The sequence below is a fragment of the Etheostoma spectabile genome, unplaced genomic scaffold (genome assembly GCF_008692095.1).
Source record: "Etheostoma spectabile isolate EspeVRDwgs_2016 unplaced genomic scaffold, UIUC_Espe_1.0 scaffold00569484, whole genome shotgun sequence".
Taxonomy (NCBI): Eukaryota; Metazoa; Chordata; class Actinopteri; order Perciformes; family Percidae; genus Etheostoma; species Etheostoma spectabile.
Window position 1 is genome coordinate 45,001 of NW_022605156.1, and position 24,592 is coordinate 69,592.

Below are 24,592 nucleotides of genomic sequence, written 5' to 3' on the forward strand. Positions count from 1 at the left end.
CCATGGAACCCTTAAAAGTGTTGCAAGGGTTTGCCTGGAAGTTTCTTTCATAATATCCACATGTATGCTATTGAAGGCACACAACAGTGACAATGAAGATGAAAAAGCAACAATTGCTTGCCAACTTAAGTCATTTAGTTAGCTAAGCGTTCAGAGGATGTGGGAAAAGGCAAGTCAAGAACAGGTTTTGAAGGACTTGCCACAGACAGTGAATACAGCAGTAACTATGTCTACTGTGTAAAAACACATGGTAACTTTACATCTGTTGACAATAAAGATTCTCACAAAACGCTGCACTTGCAATTGCGTTTCTGGGCACATTCATGTCCTCTTACATACAAAGAACTGATAAATTCTTTAATCACGATATCATGTGTCAGACATTAGTTCCAGATGAAAACACTGGTTGTCAGAAGTGGGATTTTAACCCACGCCTCCAGTGGGGACTGCAACCTGAACGCAGCGCCTTGGACCGCTCGGCCATCCTGACTGATCCAACAGATGTTCAGTAGGACCTGTTTAAAAAATTATAAGATAGTGAATTAAACATGTCACTCTATTGTAGGTTCTCAGTCATCCATGTCATAGTTAACAAGGGAAGGTTTCTCAACTGTCAGTCCAAATATATGGGTGTTCATGGAGACATGGAAGAAGTCACCATTGTGGCAATGTGCTTGACAATGGCATGGCATTGCGCGTGATGTGAAGGGAATGTGCAATACAGGCCAAATCCTATGGTGGGAATCAAGATCCACCAATGTTTCTGTCCACAATGTCCACCTGAATCCAGAAATGTCCCTGCCAGATGGGAAATAGACTGACAATTGGGTCAACATTGTGCAATTATCTTCAAAATGTCCAACTGAGTCCACGAATAAACCTGCCAGATGGGAAATAAACTGATAACTGTCTTCATGGTCTAAAAGTGTCATATATTGCCGTACAATTCCCACAATGAGTCCAGATGTGTCCGTTTTGGTTCCTGATCCATGCTATTACCCCAAAAGTGCACAACTAGGCCAAGGGACATTGGACTTGGTAAAAGGTCCTCCGCAGAAGTTTTGTCTCTCATCCAAGAGACTTCTTTAGTTTTTTACACAGAAAGGGTTTGACACAGTGCCCACTCCCCCACCCATATCTGACAATTGAAAGCTGTGGGGAAAGGGGGGTTCCAAAGCTAATAGACCATTCAACAAGCAATTCTGATGCACTATACTGGCCCATTCAGGATGAACACTGTATACTCTGACTGCAGCAACACAAGTTCAAATTTCAATGATAGCTTATTTTTATGGTGATTATGAGACTGAATACAAAGTGTGTATCCCCCATGTAACTCAAAGCCTATCACTTCCAGTCAATACTGTCAAGTTTGGAGCTCCTTCTGATTACATTAACAACCAGGTGACTCCTCAACATGCCCCCACCAACATAAGCTTACTTTAAACTAGATGTGGAAAGTTGAAAGGTTGAATGTTTTCACCTGTGCTGTGGCTTAAAACCAGGTTCCACCGAGATTTGAACTCAGATCGCTGGATTCAGAGTCCAGAGTGCTAACCATTACACCATGGAACCGTCAAAGAGTTTGCTAGGCAGTTTCTTTCATTATATCCACATGTGTGATATTAAAGGCACACAACAATCACAACAATTAAATATCACGCCCCAATATATTCTCGGTTTTGAGTCCTCGCCCCTACTATTTACGACATGGCCAGACGTAATCCGGCTAAGAAGCAGCACTTTTCACAGGTGGAGATTGAAACCCTGACATCTCAGTTTAATTTGCAGTAAAGTATACACCTACATGTAAAGTGTACCCATATTTAAATAAACACACGGTAGCAAAGTTTATGCAGTGTTTTTTAATTTTACTCGTGTTTTTTTCGTGAGTCAGTAATATTAGTGCAAATCAGTATTGCACTGCTTTTCAGGTTGTTGTGGCCGAGTGGTTAAGGCGATGGACTTGAAATCCATTGGGGTCTCCCCTCGCAGGTTCGAATCCTGCCAACAACGAGAGGCGCTGTTTAATTGTGGTCACACATCTCATTATGACAAACGGCAGATGTGCCTTCATGGATAACACTATAATATCAATAGTTACTGGAAGCCGCTGATGCATCTCTGAGCATTTATTTTCATTCTCAATGCACAGATGTGTTGCAGTTGATATGGCTTTGGTTCCCAGCCAGTAACTTTCTTTGAGTGACGTTACTTGCTTTATTCGTCAAGAAGTAACCAGAAATGTTACTCTCCCAACCCGGTTTGATAAAACATTAGATCACTGTTATATCGCACAAATAAGGGAACATAACAATCAATCAAGCTGCCTCCATGAGGATCCACAGACATAGACATGTTCCACCACCCGCAATTAAGCCTGTCTCCTCAGCTTCTAGACGCCGCTGCATCACCTCGCATCTGCGTTTGTGACAGTTTCTCACAGTTAGCAAAGCTCACATAAAGCAAATGCTTGTGGCTTAAAGATCGAGCTCCCTGGAGTGATCCAACTCTGGGATTTATCCTTCTACAGAAGACCATAGAGGCAGCTTCTCCAATTTCTGAGTAACAGGAAAATAGCCTGATAAGCATACATGTGCAGCACGACCTCAAAAGGCCATAAAGCAAATGCTTGTGGCTTAAAGATCAAGTTGGCGCTCATAATACATCAGCCAGGCGCAGTCTCTGTGGCGCAATAGGTCAGCGCAGTCGGCTGTTAACTGAAAGGATGGTGGTTCAAGTCCACCCAGAGGAGATTGTTGCTTAAATAACCTGGAGTTAGCCAACTCTAGGATCTATGAGCTCAAAGATAATCCAAGTGGCCTTATATCAGAAGGTACAGTTCTGCATGCCATGTACATATTGATCTTTGCAGTCATTGGTATGCAGGTCACTTGATGTAATACAAGCAAATACGTAAGGCCCCACCCGACAGTTTAGTGATAGGTGGCGGCAACTGTATGTCAATGATCAAGCTGGTTGCTGTGACCAAGAAACCACCAGCAAAACGACTGATACATCATCAGTTCCAGAACTTTCTTGGATGCCAAATATTTGAATTCAAAGTCAGATTTCAATTGACATGTAAGAAAAAGGCAATGCACGTCCAGCTTCTACATTTCAGCATGAGTCAGCTTCCCCAATTTCTGAGTAACAGGAAAATAGCCTGATAAGCATACATGTGCAGCTCAACCTCAAAAAGCCATAAAGAAAATGTTTGTGGCTTAAAGATCGAGATCCCGCTCATTAAACATCAGACATATGCAGTCTCTGTGGCGCAATAGGTCAGCGCAGTTGGCTGTTAACCGAAAGGATGGTGGTTCAAGTCCACCCAGGGAAGTTTGTTGCTTAAATAATCTGTAGTGAGCCAACTCTGGGATTTTTCCTTCTGCAGAAGACCATAGAGCAGCCCAAAGATAACCCAAGTGGCCTTACCTCTATTAGAAGGTACAGTTCTGCAAACCATGTACATATTAATCTTTACGGTCATCAGAGATAGGAAGTAACAAAACACAAATACTTCATTACTGTACTCCAGTTGAATTTTCAGGTATTTTTACTTTACTATTTATGTTACTTCTACTCGAATATCGGTACTTTCTACTCCCTACATTTTACAAAATTGGCTTGTTACTTTAGTTTTGTACTAAAGGTCGTCTATCAGGTGTGATTTGGAGTCCATGTCGGAGAATAGCGCGGACACCCGCCTCACGCCGCGAGCGGGCGCACACGCCACACGGAGAAAAAAGTGAAAAAAAAAAAAAAGAGACTAGCTGTCCGGAGGATAATCAGCTGAGAACGTGTGCGTCTTTGAGAACTGTAAGTCCTATAACTGATGTTGTCAGTTCATGTAAGCCTGTTGTTGTATTGGTCTGTAGTTCTGGTACATTTAAAAGTTAGCTTGTTTACGTTCTTCTACTGTTGGCTAGGTTACACCTGGCTGTTGATTCGATATAATGGCGATTGTTGAACGTCCTTGCTCATTAAGATAATGTAATTAATAGTGGGTTCATTGTTATTATTTACTAGCATATATGATTCCTTGTTATTTATTTATTTTATTACCACACACACAGCCATAGCAGAGCTACCCCCCCCCCCCCCCATGTTTATCCTGATGCTTGATTGTAATAAAGCATCAACAGAGAGAGGTTGTCTCCATCTGTGTTTTAACAGACACACCTGGGACCAAATTGGAAACCAGAATCAGCTTTAAATCCAGTCCTAATCTAGTCCTCAATAAATTTTAAATAATTTCACTGGAGTTAGTTATTATTTTTGCATCATCAATACCAAAATGAATCTAATTGAATGGCAATATTCACGGAATTCTCACAAAATCACAACTGAATTCATATCTTGATACTTGCGTGAGAATCTTAATAACCTGGAGTCCCAGTCTCTGTCACAATAAATAGGCTATATGTTTATATATGTTTTAGGCTACTTTTACTTCTATACTTTAAGTAAATTGCTAAGCCTTTACTTTGTTACTTTTTTACTTGAGTTCAGAAGTTAAATCAGTACTTATACTTTTACCAGAGTATTTATTAACATAATTCTCTCTACTTCTACTTGAGTAGGGGAAGTGAGTACTTTTAGCATCTCTGGATGTTAACATGTAACTTCATCCGTCTTTGCTGTTGCATTGCGATAACAAATAACTACGTTTGTGTAAAGTAATCGACAGGCTTTATGCCTGTGTTGAGTAGGGAGGGAAATGTAATGCATACTCCTACGTTTTATCTTCTTTTAATATTTATCATGAAACGAGGAAGTGATATAGCGCCCTATTGAACAAAAAGTGAGAAAAACAGCAGTGAGAGAAACAAATCAAGGGACTGAAGAGCAGGAAGAGGGAGAGCCAGAGGAGTTTGGGGAGTTTGGAGAGAGGGCGTGTGATGAAAGGGAGGGCTCTGACACAGAGAGGGATATTCCAGAGGGTGAGGAAGATGAAGAAGAGGGTGAGGAGGATGAAGAAGAGAGTGAGGAGGAAGAAAACATAAATGGGACAGAGGGAGGAACAGCCAGAGGGACAGCAAGTGGATCCATGTGGATCAAGTACTGCACCATCAGGTTTGTGATGAAGAAGGTTCTTACTATTTTCAAAGCAGTGCAAATACAATTTCATTGTAGGTCTGCTGTGTGTCCTTAAAATGGGGCTTTCTGCTGTAAAATTCTTTTTTTGTGTCAATGCGGCTAATTTTACATGCAGGTATACATGCATACAGTGGTATGCATGCGATTAGGAACCCATGCTGAAGTTGACCAAAAAGAGAAATTTAAAAAATCGTCTTTTGGAAATTGAGCTTATTGCCTTAATTTAATAAAAAGGAAAAATCCAACCTTTAAGGACATCAAATGCGTTGTCCAGTGATGGTGGTATAGTGGTGAGCATAGCTGCCTTCCAAGCAGTTGACATGGGTTCAATTCCCAGCCATTGCAGTAGTTTTCATTGTGTGGTTACTTGCTTTATTTATCAAGAAGTAGCCAGAAAGGTTACTTGCCCAACCCGATTTGATAAAAATATTAGATCTCTGTTATGGTACAAATAAGAGAGCATATCAACCAATTAAGCTGCCTCCACGAGGATCCACAGACACAGGCAGGGCACTACAATTTGTTCTTTGCCCGTGTCTGGTAACTACTACTAACTAATTGAAAAGATTATGAACATTTGTCCAAACAGGTGTAGCTCTGCTTTTTGTATTATCTCATAGGTACTGGAAGCAACCCATCTCCACCAATGCATCTCTTAGCATTTATTTTCAGTCTCAATGCCCAGATGTGTACAAGATTTGCAGTGAACTTTGTATTGTCCAGCAGAAAGGCAGCAGGTGTGTTACTTTTTGATTATGATTTATACCATAGCAGTGCAATCATTTTAACCAGGTTTGATTTCAAGCCACCACAGTTGCATTTACAGGTTGAAGCCATATACAACATTAACATTACATGTTTTACCCAGTTTTCTTCTTTTATTCTGTAGTATTTCAATTTCTTTGCGGTAAGTCATCCCAAAAGGATTAATAAAGATAAGTCTAAGTCTATCTCAGAAAAAAGTCAACAAATCTGAAAATCTTCAGGGTATGTAGCTCAGTGGTAGAGCTCCTGCTTTACATGTTACATGTTACCCCTAAGTGCAAACAGCAGAGCAGAATAGCACAGCGGAAGCGTGCTGGGCCCAAAACCCAGAGATCAATGGATCAAAACTATTCTCTACTAAATCCTATAGCAGAGGATGGTTCCTTGAACTTTCCCTGCAGTATAGCGACCCCTGCTGACCTATTACCTAAAACTACGCATCTCTTCCCCATTGACTCCTCCAAAATGACACGTCTGCTTCTGAAGCATGAGTTTCTTGAACAAAGTAAAGATAGAGTATGCTGAGATCGAGTATGGTCACGTGACTGCACAACGACGTTTGATTGGTGAAACACAGTCATGTGGTAGAGCCTTCAGCGGAAGACTCTCTCTCTATAGCTCTCTCTGGAGCTGCTGGACAAAGATGGATGGATGGTTGGAACCCTGGTCACTAGCTCATTGTAATCTTGCATGACAGGCAATCCTGTAGGAGGCGCTGTAGCTTAGTGGTTAAAGCACCTGTCTTGTAAACAGGAGATCCTGGGTCCAAATCCCAGCAGTGCCTAATCATCAGTTAATGTTTATGTTATCTGCACTACAAAGAGTGTATATATTTGTCATTTGTTTTTGCTATAGTGCTTAACAAGCATTATATAATTTTGCCCAATTGTGGCGTGTTGATGGGCAATAAATATCTAAAGTGAAATGGATTGGACCCATTTTTTAATGCTTTTAAACCTTGTTGTTGGGGCTGAACGTGGCCCAGGTGTACACCAGTACCCTGTGACATCACTGTTGGGTGGGGTTTCAGGTGCATGTGATGCTGACTGAGGTCAGAGGTGAAATGAACGTGAACTTTACTGGCCAAGGCACTTTGGGCGCTGACTGTGTGATTTTAACATCTTCGATGCTGTTGTAATAAAAATTAATACATTTATTATTTGATATTAGTTGACTAGAGGTTGATGGATTGAAACCATCCTCTGCTAACGCTGATTTCCATGGTAAGGTGAATCATGATATAAATGCTGGAAAAGTTGTTGACAGCCCATAAAAAGTGGCAAGTCATGTTCTGGCAGATTAAAAAATTGACATCCACTACCCTGTCAGGATCCTGTAGTAATGCTGACTTTCCAGTGATGTTTACAGGTTTTGATCATATCCATCGGTTGCATGGATGGGACATCAATACCCCGGTTCTATCACCTGATCGCTGTCTTGTCGTTCAACGACTATTTGGGCTCACACCTTAACACACCCGAAGCATCTCAGCCTAAAATCACGCTGCACCTCAAAGGACTCTCAAGCACTCCCAGCTGTGCGTTTGCAGAAAAGCGCCTTGTTTTCTTTTAGCTTGGGAAAAGGCTTTAGCTTATGACAAGGTAAACAGATTGCACCATTGTGCTACTCATTAGAGTGTCCACTTCAGTTATGTATTGAAGCACATCCTTAGAGCTAATGGCCCTCATTTATTAACCTAACGTACGACAGGCTTCACGTGAGATTCATGAAACGTTCGTATCACACCAATCAGAGCGTAAGAATGATCGTACATTGATAAATGCAGCGGCTAGAAACGATTGTAATTTAAATATCACGTCCCAATATATTCTCAGTTTTGAGGCCTCGCCTCTATTATTTATGACATGGCCAGACATAATCCGGCTAAGAAGCGGCACTTTTCAGAGGTGGGGATTTAAAGCCTGACATCCCAGGTGCTCTGGTGCAGCCAGATACCACCAGGCCCAGGGGAATATGCCGCCTAAGAAAAATGCAATCCTACCCGATGAGAAGACTAAACATTGTGAAAATAATGAAAATATGAATACATTAAACATATACGGGCATTGAACATATTGCTGCAGTCTCAGTCTTTGGATGGTATAGGTAGCGCCCCGTCAGACATGTCATGATATCATGACATGTTTAATTTACTATATAATAATTTTTGAGACAGGTCCTGCTGAAGATCTGTTGGATCAGTCCGGATGGCCGAGCGGTCCAAGGCGCTGCGTTCAGGTTGCAGTCTCTACTGGAGGTGTGGGTTCAAATCCCACTTCTGACAGCTAGTATTTTCATTTGGAACTAATGTCTAAGAGTTGATATTGGGAATAAAGAACTTAGCAGTTCTTTGTATTTAAGAGGACATGAATGTGCATGAGAAACGCAATTCCAAGTGCAGCGTTTTGTGAGCATCTTTATTGTCAACACATGTAAAGTTCCTTAGGGGCCCGTAGTGGATGAAATGGTAAAACATTTGGCCCTGGATGCATAGAATTCCTGCCATATTGAGCGACAAAGTTTGGGTGTCCTGAAAAAAGGGTCTTGAACTCTATCTCGCCGACCTCTTTTTTTACTGTTTCTTGTTATGTCACGGCAAGAAGTATTATGCTTTTGAGTCGTTTGTCCATCTCTACATCAGAATCAGAAATAAAAAAAACATCAGACATATGCAGTCTCTGTGGCGCAATAGGTCAGCGCAGTCGGCTGTTAACTGAAAGGATGGTGGTTCAAGTCCACCCAGGGATGTTTATTGCTTAAATAATCTGGAGTGAGCCAACTCTGGGATTTATCCTTCTTCAGGAGACCATAGAGCAGCCCAAAGATAACCCAAGTGGCCTTATGTCTATCAGAAGATACAGTTCTGGAAGCCATGTACATATTAATCTTTACAGTCATCAGAGATGGGAAGTAACGAAGTACAAATACTTTGTTAACAAAATAACGAAGTACAAACACTTCATTACTGTACTCAAGTAGATTTTGCGGATATTTTTACTTTACTCTTTATTTTTTTTGGCGACTTTTTACTTTTACTCCTTACATTTTACCACAATATTGGTACTTTCTACTCCCTACATTTTACAAAATTGGCTTGTTACTTTAGTTTTGTACTAAAGGTTTTCTATCAGGTGTGATTTGGAGTCCATGTCGGAGACTAGCGCGGACACGCGCCTCACACCACGAGCAGGCGCGCATGGCACACGGAGACAAAAGTGAGAGAAAAGAAAAAGAGACTAGCTGTCTGGAGGATAACCAGCTGAGATCGTGTGCGTCTTTGAGAACTGTAAGTCATAGAACTGATGTTGTCAGTTCATCTAAGCCTGTTGTTGTATTGGTCTGTAGTTCTGGTACATTTAAAAGTTAGCTTGTTTACGTTCTTCTACTGTTGGCTAGGTTACACCTGGCTGTTGATTCGATTTAATGGCGATTGTTGAACGTCCTTGCTCATTGAGATAATGTAATTAGTAGTTGGTTTATTGTTAGTATTTACTAGCATATATGATTCCTATACATTGTGTATGGTAGCCTTTACAATGTTGTTTATTTCATTTATTACCACACACACATTCATAGCAGAGCTGCCCCCCCCCCCCCCCCCATGTTTATACTGATGATTGATTGTAATAAATCAACAGAGAGAAGTTGTCTCCGTCTGTGTTTTAACAGACACACCTGGGCCGAAGTTGGAAACCACAATCAGCTTTAAATCCAGTTCTAATCTAGTCCTCACTAAATTTCAAATAATTTCCCTGGAGTTACCATTACAAAATTTAATCTAATTAAATTGGAACATACACAGACTTCTCACAAAATCACACTTGAATTCATATTTTGCTACTCGGTCAGAATCTTATTAACCTGGAGTCCCAGTCTCTGTCAATATAAATAGGCTATATGTTTATATATGTTTTAGGCCTATTGGCAGACGGCCATTTAAAATGTAGGCAATGGCATATAAAGAATAAAGAATAAAGAGTCTTTTCTCCATGTCCACTGTAGTTTCTCAGTGTGCTCTCTAGTAACATGTGTCTGGTCCAGGGAGCTTTGTCATTCATAAGGCTACTTTTACTTTTATATTTTAAGTATATTGCTAAGCCTGTACAGATGGAGGAGAGATGAAATGTGTCAGTAATATAGGAGATTGTTGGCTGGAAGTATGGAGATACTAATATGCATTACTTAAAAGGAGAAAACTAAAAATATTCTATGGTCATGTAAGCATGTGTTTTCCAATAAAAAGATTGACTTGAGAATAATTAATTAGTCTATAAATGATGCTCAGAGGCCCGACATGGCCCTTCTATGTTCATGTTAGTATGTGTTTTCCAATAAAAATTTGACTCGAGAATAATTAATTAGTCTATAAATGATGCTCAGAGGCCCCACATGGCCCTCACCTTGTTTGGCTTATTGAAGAGGCAGTTCCCGCCCCCCTGGAGCAAGAACTGGATGTACTCATCAACGCTGCAGCAAGAAAACTTTCTGGGTAGATAGTATCTGCATTCACACACACGCGCGCGCACACACAGATCGAGACCAGGACATGACAAAAAAATTAAAAACTGCTCAATACTTTTCTGCCAGTAAGGAATGTGGGTGTCTGTGCCACCACTTTGCAATCTGACATAAATGTTACCATCTGTAGTAGGATATTACTCATATGAATAATTCAAATCTGTATGGTTCCCTCTGTTTAGGAGAGCCAAATCTCATTAAAAAATCACATTCTGTGTAGTAAATACTTTTAATTAATTTTGTAATTCTTTCAAGGTGGTGGGCATGCTGGTGTCTGATGTTTCAACGCATCAAATACAAGCTGTGATTGAGATTGTGAGTAAAAGTCAAAGCATCCCTCTGTTACCGGTGTTTAATTGTCTAATTAAGCAAAATGAACAGAACAAATTGCAGCGACAAGAAAACAGTCTTGCTGTTTAATTTTGTCAACAAACAGAGAAGAGATTAATTTTACAGGTCTGTTTTGTTTTTGTTGTTCACATCAGTGTGCTATGATGTGAATGTTTACCCTGTGTCTTCCATGATGCAGCCCAGCTAAGCATCTGGGCACCTGCAGTCCCCTGTAATGAAGACAAGGAGGAAGAAGAGCATAGATGAGTGGGAAAAGGTGACTCAAAGGAAAGGAAAGGAAAGGAAAAACATAATGTGTTAATTGGCATTTACAACCCAAGATATAACACTTCACATGCTGCAGCGAGAGTTATGATCAGCAAAGAAGAATAGACTTTCCATAGAACTGGCACCTAGTGACAGAGGTATGGAGAGCCTATAGTGTGTGCACTGAGCTCTTGTCCTGACGTTAAATAATAGGCATAATGGCTCTTCAACATTAGTCAGAGCCCAGTGTTCAGTGGCAGCCATGTTCTAACCACCGCCCCCTCCTTCTTGGACACAGGTGACTTGTCACCCAATAGAAGAGTCTAATGACAGAAGAGATCTGATGGACACTGATACAACACCCAACTCTCTCTCCAACACCCCCCCTCAAAACTATCCCTCCTCCTCTCAATCCTTCCCACATTGATCTTGCTTTGATCATTTATTCAGTTAAGCGCCTGGTTTATTAGATCTCTCTATCGCCCCCCTGCATTATCAAGGTTTCATGTTATCTTTTACCTGCAGAGTTGCGTACGTTGTTCCACCTCATGCCGATGTTCTGGCCGAGACTCTGGCACAAAGTGGTGGCCTACATTCCCATACTGGAACAAATACCCATTGGAAAACTTTATTTTGAGATGGGGACAACGTTAATATACAATGCTAAAGTTAACTTGGGCTGCACCAAACAGGATGTACTTAAAACCAGGATTAAAGTAATGATAATGATAAAATAAGGGCTACAGCCAGCAGCAAGTTTAGCTTAGCATAGAGACTGGAAGCAGGGCTCTGTCAAAACGGTGACAATAGCCTTAAAAGTTGTTAAGTCTGTACAAAAACAAAAGTGTAAAAACAACTTAAGTAAAGAAGTTAAATCAGTACTTCTACTTTTACCAGAGTATTTGTTAACACAATTATCTCTTCTTCTACTTGAGCACGGGCAGTGAGTACTTTTGCCATCTCTGATGGCCTCTGTATTGTTCTGTTTAGAGTATGTATATATTGTGTGTATAGACTAGTGTGTATATTTTTTTGTTTTGGTTGTTTTGTGTTTTGTGTGTAAGCACAGTGTGAGCAACAATGCTCCAAAGAAAAAATCCTCGTATGTGTCCTCATACCTGGCGAATAAAGCTGATTCTGATTCTGGTATGCAGGTCACTTGATGTAATACAAGCAATACATAAGGCCCCCCCCCCAACAGTTTGTGATACATGGCGTGTAACTGTATGATCCAGCTTGTTGCTGTGACCAAGAAACCCACCAGCACAATGACTGATACATCATCAGTTCCCAAATTGTCTTGGATGCCAATATTTGAATTCAAAGTCAGAATCCAATTGACATGTAAGAAAAATACAATGCACGTCCAGCTTCTACATTTCCAAATGAGTCAGCTTCCTCAATTTCTGAGTAACAGGAAAATAGCCTGATAAGCATACATGTGCAGCGCAACCTCAAAAAGCCATAAAGCAAATGCTTGTGGCTTAAAGATCGAGCTCCCGCTCATAAAACATCAGTCAGGTGTAGTCTCTGTGGCGCAATAGGTCAGCGCAGTCGGCTGTTAACCGAAAGGATGGTGGTTCAAGTCCACCCAGGGACGTTTGTTGCTTAAATAACCTGGAGTAAGCTAACTCTAGGGTTTATCATTCTGCAGGTGAATATAGAGCAGCCCAAAGATAACCCGAGTGGCCTTACCTTTATCTGAAGGTACAGTTCTGAAAACCATGTACTATATATATTAATCTTTACGGTCATTGGTATGCAGGTCACTCGATGTAATACAAGCAAATACATAAGGCCAGACAGAGACAAAAAGTGAGAGAAAAGAAAAAGAGACTAGCTGTCTAAAGGATTACCAGTTGAGATTGTGTGCGTCTTTGAGAACTGTAAGTCATATAACTGATGTTGTCGGTTCATTTAAACTAATGAGGAAGAATTTGACAAATCAAAATCAAGTACAGGAACTTACTCTTTCAAACATCACACCTGAGTCTCTCAAGTCCTGACCATTCCCTGACCGGGAATTGAACCCCGGCCGCGGCGGTGAGGGCGCCAAATCCTAGCCATTAGACCATCAGGGAGTTACATCTATCAAATTTAATTTAACATATGGTGTTATATTGTTTTAGGCAAGAAATGGCGCATGGTTAGAGATTTAGAAGGCAGTGGTGCAAAATGCAAAACTGCCTGTTTCAATTTTATTACATGGTAATATTAGAAACCAGAGGTGCAGAGATTAGAGGTGCAGAGATCACCTGGAAATACTTACCATGAAATATGTCTTGTCCTTCACGTACGTACGCAGTGCAATCTGACCAGCAGCTAAACACCTTCCACCATCAAGCACTGGCGACCGGGATCCTTGTAACACGTTTATTTGAGTAACAAAGGGTGAAACTGGGAGAAAACACAATGACCAGTTACTTAGATAGTAATGAGTCACAGATATTAAACAAAGGTAATTGTAAAAACAATATAACTACACAACAGGCTAGCAAAAATGTAAGATGAAATAAAGAAACACGTAATGTATTGTTATACAGTGTACGTAGTATAACCTATGTTGGGATTCTAAATAAACTAAGATATACTTACATGTGGCATTACCCGAGATAAAAGTGGCAAACCAGCTTACTGAAGTATATCGCCAGTTAGGGATGAACAATATTGTGTTTTAGCATCGACATCGCGATGTGCGCATGCGCGAAAGTCACATTGCAGGACGTTACGATGTTGACGTTAATACTTTTTTGCTGCTTGATAGAAAAGTAACCTTTCACCGTTTCTCCTTTACATGATTATTACCATCCGACCGTTCCCCTTTAAGACAGGTAGCCATGTGGGCAACGTGTGTATGTGACGTTAGTCCGACGGGGTTTGGTTAGGGGAAGTGAGGCTCTCCGTGTGTAGAAAAGTAGCCTACCGTTGGCAACAGCTGCCTCTGACACAGTGATGTCATAGTATTTGATGGGTAGTGAGTGACGCTACAGTAGTCAGTGTTTTATGTTCTCCTCAAATACAAACTAAACCCCCTGATTAATGCAACATAATCACAACGTCTCCCGGCCATTTCCCACCGCAGAAAGCTGCAACCAGTCAGGCTAAAGCTAAAATAGTTAGCTTAAAGAAACAAGCAGAAAGGCGCTACCAGCCAGGCTAAAGCTAAAATAGTTAGCTTAAAGAAACAAGCAGAAAGCTGCTACCAGCCAGACTAAAGCTAATATAGTTAGGTTTAAGAAACAAGCAGAAAGCTGCTACCAGCCAGACTAAAGCTAATATAGTTAGTTTAAAGAAACAAGCAGAAAGCTACCAGCCAGGCTAAAGCTAATACAACTAGCCCAAAGAAACAAGAGGCATGCAGGTCTGGTCAGTTTATCAAACTGACGAGCTGGCCTCGCTAGTCGACCACAACCTGAAATTTAGAGGAAGCACATGCAGTCACTGTCATTCACGTTAACCTGGATTGATTATTATATGAATACAATGGTGTCATGCTAGTCAACCAGAGTATTTTCTACCTGATGTCCCTCTCCAAAATCACTTCAGAAGAGTAATGTTAGTCACAGCGCTTACTTGCTTTGGTGTTGTAAAGCAATAGTTCAACAAGAATATGAAGGAAATATGGTGCAAATGTGAGAGCGCGTAGATGTGATGTGAGCACTTAGAGAATATGATTTGAGAGCTTGTAGAAAAAAATCTGTACTTGTACTTTATTTCATTTTTTTTCTTCACTTCAGTCACTTTCCACAGCGGCGAGTCTGCACCCTCGACTTTTGCAACACTTCTTGCGATACATTTGGTGCAAAACTAAGTTGTACCTGTGGACTTAATCTGTGGAGCTCTGAGCCAACAGGATGGGGGGGAGGGGTTAACGGGTTTCTATCCTCAGATGAGGACAACTCTCGCTAGAAATCTCCGCTGCCGACCTCAACGGGATCTGATCTCCAGCGGGACATGGAAAGCTCCAGACCCGATAGCAGCGGCACAACCCCCCATGAGCCCCACCGCCAGTGTGTTGGGGGAATAGCAAGCTAGCGTTAGCAAACTAACCAACCAGCCCGCTTAAAAAAAATAAAAATGTAATTTAAAAGGCACGCATTATACCCATTGATGGCAGTCCGTCCGTGGCTGCAAGACCTGGAGCTCACCGCCAGTGTTTCAGTTTGACTGTTTAAAGGGTTAGGATAATTAAAATGTATTTATTTATAAGCTAGGGTGACCAGACGTCCCCGGTTTCCGGGGACAGTCCCCGATTTTGGCTACCTGTCCCCGGCTGGATCTGTCCCCGGAAATGTCCCCGGTTTTCACTGTGACTGAAAGACCCGAAATTGGAATGAAAGAAAGAAAAAACTGACAAAACGTAGCCGATAGTCGCACACATAATACATGCAGGCTCCAGACCGCCAGAGCCAGCGGTGCTCAGAGAGGTTTTAGAAGCCGTGTTTTACGATGCTAAAATCACTGATTATTTACATGGAGTCTGGTGCGTTTAGCGAACGCAATTTCGCGGACTTTTATGTTTTAAAAAGGATCTTAATCTTTAACAGAAAGGTCGACCTCCTTAGAAATCCTTTCCATAATGTTGTCAGACACTTAGAATATTAATCTGAGTCTTTTAGCAGCTAAACGAGCACTTTTATGAACGTAAATACAAGCTGGACAATTATCCTATTAACTTACATTGCAGCGATCTCGTTTAATACTACATCACTGTCAAAGGAAAATATGTCCTCAGTAGTTTTTGTTGTATCTGATTCTCAAGGAGCTGTTGCAGAAACAAGCCTTGAGCAGTAAAGCAAAAGCTGTCAGTAGTTCAGTAAACATTACAACATTATGAAATATTGAGACTTTCTATCTTGAAATATTAGGACTTTCTATCTTGAAATATTGAGACTTTCTATCTTGAAATATTAGGACTATTAGGACTTTCTATTTTGAAATATTAAGACTTTCTATCTTGAAATATTAGGACTTTCTATTTTGAAATATTAAGACTTTCTATCTTCAAATTTTAGGACTTTTTATCTTGAAGAATAAGGATGGATTTTTTATCTTGAAATATTAGGACTTTCTATCTTGAGGTGTAGTGGAGTAGGAAAATAGCAGCAGGGGTGGGTTTTAGGATCAGACCTGGGGGGGGGGGGGCTCAGCCCCTAATAAGAACAGCTCTAGGTCTAGAGTAAAAGTTTTACAAAAATCAACATTACTTGTTTTGGAGGTTATATATGCTTCTGAGCTGAAAATGTCCCCGGATTTTGTCTGAGAAATCTGGTCACCTTATTATAACGGGGTTAGTTTTCTAACGCTAGCTTGCTAATCCCCAACACTAGTGGTGAGCGGGTCTGAAGCTATCCATGTCCGTCTGCAGCTGCAGGACCTGGAGCTCACCGCCAGTGTTTCAGTTTGACTGTTAAAAAGTGTTGAGATAATTAAAAAGTATTTGTTTGGAAGCAGGCTGGCTGCTAGTTAGCTAACGCTAGCTTCCATGCTACATAAATAAGCCGGACAGAGTTGCCCTGTCCCTAGAAAAAAAAACACCCAGGTAAAATTAAAAACACTACATACTTGCTACTGTGTGTTCATTTAAATATAGTACACCTACATGTAGGGTGACGAGATTGCAATATAAGCCTGTATATTAATATTAGGACTATCCATATGTCAAGGGTGTATATTTTCATTAGGCGGTGCACTACAGCCCGATCCAGCAGAGGAGATTTCTAGCCCGACCAGGCTCCTCTCTTTACATTGTAAGCCTCACTGGGTGTCCAAACTAAAATGATAAGAGGTAACTTGGTAGACTCCTTACTGATGTTTATATCTGTACTCACAATGCCCTTTTTTTTTTTTAAAACACCAGCCAATCACAGGTGTTATAGTGTGAATAATCAATGTGTGAGTAATCAGGAGCTCACATAAAAATAGTTTGCAAGGTCTACCAAATTTTTTAACTTTACAAGCCGTAAGATGTTGGAACCTTGGTTGCCACAGGTTCCCAAATCTCAATCATAGATTTTCCAGCCCCTGATTGTTATCAGCAGAACAGAGTGGCGCAGCGGAAGCATGCTGGGCCCATAACCCAGAGGTCGATGGATCAAAACCATCCTCTGCTATTTCCAATGCTTTGTATCAGCATTAAGTCTATTTCCTGTCTGTTGATGTTTAACAAAGCAACTGATGTTGCAAGTGTCTGAAGTGAAATGTCTCCACCTGCTGAAGAGTAAACTAAATGCATGTTGAGATTATTTCATCCATAAAAAGAAACTACACTGCTCATACTCCTTTATTCCCGCTGTAACACCCATAAAAACTGGAGTGTAATACAGTAAATATACTACACTACAGGTAATAAATACTGTAAATGGAATCTGTGAAATATGTACGTTTAAAGTGCTTGTTGTGCTGTCTACCAGTCAGATTACCACAGGAGGTAATATCTGTTGCAGCTCTTTTAAAGACTCTACCATAATACCTGCTGGAGATGCCAGGTCCTCATACATGTAAAGCATGAGCTCTATCACTGAGCTACATCCCCTGAAGATTTTGAAATTCTTTTGACTTTTTTCTGAGATAGACTTAGACTTATCTTTATTGATCCTTTTGGGATGACTCCCGCAAGGAAATTGAAATATGCGGTGGCTTGAAATCAAACCTGGGCAAAATGCTTGCACTGCTACGATATAAATCATAGTTGAAAAGTAACACACCTGTTGCCTTTCTGCTGGACAATACAACGTTCACTGCAAATCTTGTAACACAGATTGATAAGAAATACATTGGTGGAGACTGGTGGGTTCCAGTAGTTATGAGATAAGACAATATTGTTTATGAAAGCACATCTGCGATTTGGAATACTCTGATGTGTCATTGGTTTGCTACCACTCTTAAAAACACTGCTCGTTGTCGGCAGGATTCGAACCTGCGCGGGGAGAGCCCAATGGATTTCTAGTCCATCGCCTTAACCACTCGGCCACAACAACATGATAAGCCATGCTATGACTGTTTGCAGAAATGTTTATGTAGCACCTCAACACACCATATAATGCCTAAGCTGCACTTGCAAAATAGCAGGGTGTTCAAATACTTATTTTCCTCACTGTAAGATTCCTATGCATTTTGTATGGTAGCCATTACAATGTTATTTATTTATTTTATTACCACACACACATTCATAGCAGAGCTAACCCATCCCCCCCCCCACCCCCCCACCCCCATCTTTATCCTGATGCTTGATTGTAAAAAGCATCAACAGAGAGAAGTTGTCTCCGTTGGTGTTTTAACAGACACACCTGGGCCAATTGAAAACCAGATTCAGCTTTAAATCTTTTAAATCCTAATCTAGTCCTCATTAAGTTTCAAATAATTTCACAGGTTAGTTATTATTTTTGATCATCAATACCAAATTGAATCTAATTGGATGGGAACATACACAGACTTCTCACAAAATACCACTTGAATTCATATCTTGCTACTGCTACTCGGTCAGAATCTTATTAACCTGGAGTCCCAGTCTCTGTCACAAAAAATAAGCTATATGTTTTATATATGTTTTAGGCCTATTGGCAGACAGACATTTAAAATGTAGGCGATGGCAAATAAAGAATAAAGAGCCTTTTGCTGTCTGCGCTCAGCTTCAAACAACAATGTTAAAAACAGAAAAGCCAGAAATCTTGGTGTAATCATGGACTCAGACCTGAATTTTAACAGCCACATTAAGACAATAACAAAGTCAGCCTACTATCACCTTAAGAACATATCAAGGGTTAAAGGACTTATGTGTCAACAGGATTTGGAAAAACTTGTCCATGCCTTTATCTTCAGTAGACTTGACTACTGTAACGGTGTCTTTACAGGTCTCCCTAAAAAATCAATCAGACAGCTGCAGCTGATTCAGAACACTGCTGCTCGAGTCCTCACTAAGACCAAGAGACTGGATCACATCACTCAAGTTCTGAAGTCTTTACACTGGCTTCCTGTGTCTCAAAGAATTGATTTCAAAGTACTCTTGCTAGTTTATAAATCACTAAACGCTTTAGGTCCAAAATACATTTCTGATCTGCTACTACACTATGACCCCCCCAGACCTCTCCGGTCATCTGGGACAGGTCTACTTTCTGTCCCCAGAGTCAGAACTAAACAGGGTGAAGCAGCTTTCAGTTTCTATGCTCCTCATATCTGGAATAAACTCCCAGAAACCTGCAGATCCGCTGCTACTCTCATTCTTTTAAATCCAGGCTGAAGACCTTTCTTTTTGATGCTGCCTTTCTTTAAATGACTGCTCATTTCTTTAAAATTCTTATGCTGCACTGTAACTTTTATTCTTGTGTTTATGTGTCCTAATGTTTCTATTTTGTTTTTAACTGTCTTTCATGTGTTTTACCGGTTTTAATGCTTATGATTTTTAACTGTTTGTACTTGTGTTTTATCTGTTTAACTGATTTTGTGTAAAGCACTTTGAATTGCCCTGTTGCTGAAATGTGCTCTACAAATAGCTGCCTTGCCTTTTCTCAATGTCCACTGAAGTTTCTCAGCGTGCTCTCTAGTAACATCAGCAAGGCTACTTTACTTTCATACTTTAGTAAATTTCCAAGCCTGTACTTTGTTACTTGTATTTGAGTAAAGAGTTAAATCAGTACTTCTACTTTTACCAGGTATTTGTTAACACAATTAAGTCTACTTCTACTTGAGTACGGGAAGTGAGTACTTTGAACACGTAACTTCGTCAGTCTTTGCTGTTGCATTGCAATAACAAATAACTATGTTTGTGTAAAGTAATCGACAGGCTTTATGCCCAGGTTGAGTAGGGAGGGAAATGTGATGCATACCCCTACGTTTTATCTTCTTCTAATATTTATCATGAAACGAGGAAGCGATATAGAGCCCTAGTAAACAAAAAGAAAGAAAACAGCAGTGAGAGAAACAAATCAAGGGACTGAAGAGCAGGAAGAGGGAGAGCCAGAGGAGTTCTGGGAGTTTTGGAGAGAGGCGTGTGATGAGAGTGAGGGCTCTGACACAGAGAGGGATATTCCAGAGGGTGAGGAAGATGAAGAGAGGGTGAGGAGGATGAAGAAGAGGGTGAGAGGATGAAGAAGAGAGGAGGAGGAAGAAAACAGAATGGGACAGAGAGAGGAACAGCCAGAGGGACAGCAAGTGGATCCATGTGGATCAAGTACTGCACCATCAGGTTTGTGATGAAGAAGGTTCTTACTATTTTCAAAGCATGCAATTACAATTTCGTTGTAGGTCTGCTGTGTGTCCTTAAAATTGTGCTTTCTGCTGTAAAATTCTTTTTTTTTTGTGAATATGGCTCTGTTTCTTTTTTTTCTTGGCCTACATTTTGAAATGCATGCAGGTATACATGCATACAGTGGTGTGCATGCGTTTAGGAATTTGCCATTGTCAAGCACATTGCCACCCTGGGTGACTTTCTTCCATGTCTCCATGTCTCCATAATTTTGGGCTGACAGTTTGAGAAACCTTCCCTTGTTAACTATGACATGGATGACTGAGAACCTAATTATCATGACATGTTTAATTTACTACATTATAATTTTTGAGACAGGTCCTACAAAGTATTTGTTGACCAGTCAGGATGGCCGAGCGGTCCAAGGCGCTGCGTTCAGGTCGCAGTCTCCACTGGAGGCGTGGGTTCAATCCCACTTCTGACATCTACTGTTTTTCTGAGACATGATATTGGGAATAAAGCAGTTCATATGTATTTAAGAGGACATGAATGTGCGCAAGAAACTCAATGGCCACTACAGTGTTTTGTGGGCATCTTTATTGTCAACAGATGTGAAGTTACCATGTGTTTGTACACAGTAGACATTCTACTGCTGTCTTCACTGTCTGTGGCAAGTCCTTTAAAACCTGTTCTTGACTTGCTTTTTCCCACATCCTCTGAACGCTTATCTAACTAAATGACTTAAGTTGGCCAATAATTGTTGTGATTGTTGTGTGCCTTTAATATCACACATGTGATATTATGAAAGAAACTGCCTAGCAAACCTTGCAACACTTTTAAAGGTTCAATGGTGTAATGGGTAACACTCTGCAGTGTGAATCCAGCGATCTGAGTTCAAATCTCAGTGGAACATGTTTTTTAAGCCACAGTATAGGTGAAAAAGATCAACCTTTCAACTTTTCACATCTAGTTTTAAGTAAGCTAACAGGTTATTGTCCTTGGTCATTTAGACTGTAAACAGTACGTTGGTGGGGTCATGTTGAGGAGTCACCTGGTCGTTAATGTAATCGGAAGGAGCTCCAAATTTGACAGTATTGACTGGAGTGATAGGCTTTGAGTTACATGGGGGATACACACTTTGCATTCAGTCTCGTAATCACCATGAAACTAGGTATCACTGAAATTTGAACTTGTGTTGCTGCAGTCCTGAATGGCCAGTATAGTGCATCAAATTGCTTGTTGATGGTCTATTAGCTTTGGAACCCCCCTTTCCCCACAGCTTTCAATTGTCAGATATGGGTGGGTGAGTGGGCACTGTGTCCAACCCTTTCTGTGTAAAAACAACAACAAAGATTCTCTTGTATAAGGGACAAAAATCTGCAGAGAACATTTTCCCAAGTCCAGTTGCCCTCGGCCTAGTTCTGAACTTTTGGGGTAATAGCATAGATCAAGAACCAAAAGGGACACATCTGGACTCAATGTGGGCATTGTACGGCAAATTTGACACATTTAGACCATAAAGACAGTTATCAGTTTATTTCCCATCTGGAAGGTATATCTGTGGACTCAGTTGGACATTTTGAAGATAATTGCACAATGTTGACCCAATTGTCAGTCTATTTCCCATCTGGCAGGGACATTTCTGGATTCAGGTGGACATTGTTAACAGAAACATTGGTGGATCTTGATTCCCACCATAGGATTGGCCTGTATTGCACATTGTCTTCACATCCCGTGCAATGTATTGCCATTGTCAAACACATTGCCACCCTGGTGACTTTCTTCCATGTCTCCATGAACGCCCAAATATTTGGACTGACAGTTGAGAACCTTCCTTTTACTATGACATGGATGACTGAGAAACATATCATGACATGTTTTATTTACTAAATCATAATCTTTTAAACAGGTCTTATTGAAAACTTGTTGAATCAGTGAGGATGGCTGAGCGGTCTAAGGCGCTGCGTTCAGGTCGCAGTCTCCTCTGGAGGCGTGGGTTCAATCCCACTTCTGACAACAATTGCTTTCATTTGGAACTAATGTCCGAGAGTTGATATTGGGAATAAAGAATTTAGCAGTTCTTTGTATTTAAGAGGACATGAATGTGCGCGAGAAAACGCGATTGCAAGTACAGCGTTTTGTGAGTATCTTTAAAACCGATGGATATGATTAAAACCTGTATACAGCCCAACCACTTACCAATCACATCACTGGAAAGACAGCATGACTTGAGGGTAGTGGATGTCGATTTGTCAAAATAACTGCCAGAACTGATTTTCCTCAAGAACATTACTTTTCACGGTGCTGTCAACAATTACAGCAGTTACATTATGATTTATCTCACCATAGAAATCAGGTTGAGGGTCATAATTTCTTGTTGCATCACCCTTTCTGATTGTCTACCATTGTGTCACCAGCAAAGGAGATTAGCAGAGGATGGTTTTGATCCATCGACCTCTGGGGTAAGAGCCCAGCACGCTTCCGCTGAGGCAACGCTGCCACTTTGAAAATCACCCAAGACAGTACTTGAACCTACACTCCCTGGCTTAGGAGGCCAGTACCTTATCCATTAGGCCACTGGGGCTTTACAATAACCATTACACCAGTTCAGGAGAAATACATGTACAGTTCTGGAGATGTGATGAAACAGTAACCTTGACCTTTGACTTTCCAAAATCGAAATCAGTTCATCCGCGACTCCAGGTTTATGTATACCCAAAAAAAAGTGTTCCCTCTAGAGGTTCAGAGATATTGCATTCACAAGAATCGATGCACAGACATGAAGAGCAGTCACCTTGACATTGACAACATACACAACCCAAAGTTTTAAAAACAAAAGATAACTTCACCGAATCCCTCAGTTAAATCACAGTCAATATTTGTCTCACAAACCGTCTCAATGTCCTTTAAATCATTTATCCAACAGAATTGAAACTTTACTTACCCCGCTGTTTGAAATTGCTTCCTTGTCGTTTGGATTTCAGAGTGGAATCAGGGAGCTTTCTGACCCCTCTCTCTCTTCCAGATGTTTGGCGAGGTTTAGAGGCAGGTGATCATCAGATCCCTGGATGCACGCCCTCATCAGTCACCGGTGGAGTCCCTTTTCTGATTCCTCCTTGAAATCCTGTTTGTGACGCCAACTGTAGTAGAAGTTTCTTGTTACAGCAAGGGAGGATTTGGCTGGAATTAGACTCTGTATATAGAATAAAGACTGAAGGCTGCAAACTGAATCAAAGTTTAGTCCCGGTGAAAGTTTAATTGTTTTCTGTAGAGAAAAATCAAGAAATGCTTAGGTATTCGTTACTTCTCCCTTCGATAGCTCAGTTTGGTAAAGCGGAGACTGTAGAGGCATAAAATTGAAATCCTTAGGTCGCTGGTTCCAATCCGGCTCGAAGGAGCATTTTTTCCAGATTTTATGTTTGCGGATCAATAAAGATTTCTGATTCGGATGTAGAGATGGACGGCTGACCCAAAAGCATATTGCTTCTTGCCAAGACATAACAAGAATAAAAAGAGGTGGGGGACATAGAGTTAAGCCCTGACAGAATAGAGAACTACAGACAAAAGATGTGAAAGTGCAATCAGAGAGAGTAAGTGTGACCAGAAGAATTGAAAAAACTAGAACTATAAAATCAAACCTTTCTTCAAGAATCTTTATTGTGTTGACATGGGCCCTCATTTATGAAATGTGCTAAAACAGGTGTAGCGGTGCGTACGCCGATTCCCACCCAAAGTTCAGCATTTTATCAATTTGAACGTGAGCGTAGGCTGCAAAATTCTCAGTCTGGTCTGACCTTGTGTACTTAAGTTTCGCAGACACCGTCATCAATTTAGAGTAAACATAATACATATAAAACTAGAGGAAGGCGGTGCAGTACAGCTCAATCCAGCAGGGAAGTTCTAGCCCAACCAGGCTCCTCTCTTACCCCGTCTTTCTTAATTACACTGTGATATTTTAGACTGCCGGGGGACTTCCTTTGACCACTGAGCTCCTCTCTCCTTTATCTTTCCATTTGTTGCATCCATGTTCCCAGAATTGCTTCAGTCTTGTGTTTACCACGTTTGCACTGAACGTTTGTTTGTATTGTCCAGCAGAAAGGCCACAGATGGGTTACTTTTCGACTATGATTTATCCATAGCAGTGCCAATCATTTTTTCCCAGGTTTGATTTCCAGCCATCGCAGTTGCATTTACAGGTTTTGAAGCCATATACACTTAACATTACATGTTTTACCCAGTTTTCTTCTTTTCAGTTATGTTCATTTCCTTGCGGGAGTCATCCCAAAAGGATTAATAAAGATAAGTCTATGTCTATCTCTAAAATATATACAAATCTGAAAATCTTCAGGAGATGTAGCTCAGTGGTAGAGCTCATGCTTTACATGTATGAGGACCTGGCATCTCCGCAGGTATTATGGTAGAGTCTTT

The 24,592-nt window shown here is 40.7% G+C and overlaps 1 long non-coding RNA gene and 6 other non-coding genes across 7 annotated transcripts in view; 3 read left to right on the forward strand and 4 right to left on the reverse strand.

The window, feature by feature from the left end:
• The window catches only part of trnaq-uug (transfer RNA glutamine (anticodon UUG)), a 72-nt gene extending 62 nt beyond the window's left edge, over window positions 1-10 (reverse strand). Inside the window, exon 1 of the tRNA in view lies at window positions 1-10. This exon is cut by the window's left edge and continues 62 nt beyond it. This is a non-coding gene — a tRNA (tRNA-Gln).
• A 1,493-nt stretch (window positions 11-1,503) lies between these two features.
• trnaq-cug (transfer RNA glutamine (anticodon CUG)) lies at window positions 1,504-1,575 on the reverse strand. Its single transcript has one exon. It is a non-coding gene; the product is annotated as a tRNA-Gln (tRNA).
• A 359-nt stretch (window positions 1,576-1,934) lies between these two features.
• trnas-uga (transfer RNA serine (anticodon UGA)) lies at window positions 1,935-2,016 on the forward strand. Its single transcript has one exon. It is a non-coding gene; the product is annotated as a tRNA-Ser (tRNA).
• A 4,560-nt stretch (window positions 2,017-6,576) lies between these two features.
• Window positions 6,577-6,649, forward strand: trnat-ugu (transfer RNA threonine (anticodon UGU)). Its single transcript has one exon. It is a non-coding gene; the product is annotated as a tRNA-Thr (tRNA).
• A 3,565-nt stretch (window positions 6,650-10,214) lies between these two features.
• Window positions 10,215-11,564, reverse strand: LOC116685043 (uncharacterized). The gene is made up of 3 exons (XR_004330888.1): window positions 11,500-11,564; window positions 10,892-10,943; window positions 10,215-10,365 (listed from the first exon to the last, which is right to left on the reverse strand). It is a non-coding gene; the product is annotated as an uncharacterized LOC116685043 (long non-coding RNA).
• Window positions 11,565-12,506: 942 nt separating this feature from the next.
• trnan-guu (transfer RNA asparagine (anticodon GUU)) lies at window positions 12,507-12,580 on the forward strand. Its single transcript has one exon. It is a non-coding gene; the product is annotated as a tRNA-Asn (tRNA).
• A 5,298-nt stretch (window positions 12,581-17,878) lies between these two features.
• On the reverse strand, window positions 17,879-17,960 carry trnas-aga (transfer RNA serine (anticodon AGA)). Its single transcript has one exon. It is a non-coding gene; the product is annotated as a tRNA-Ser (tRNA).
• Between the last annotated feature and the right edge of the window lie 6,632 nt (window positions 17,961-24,592).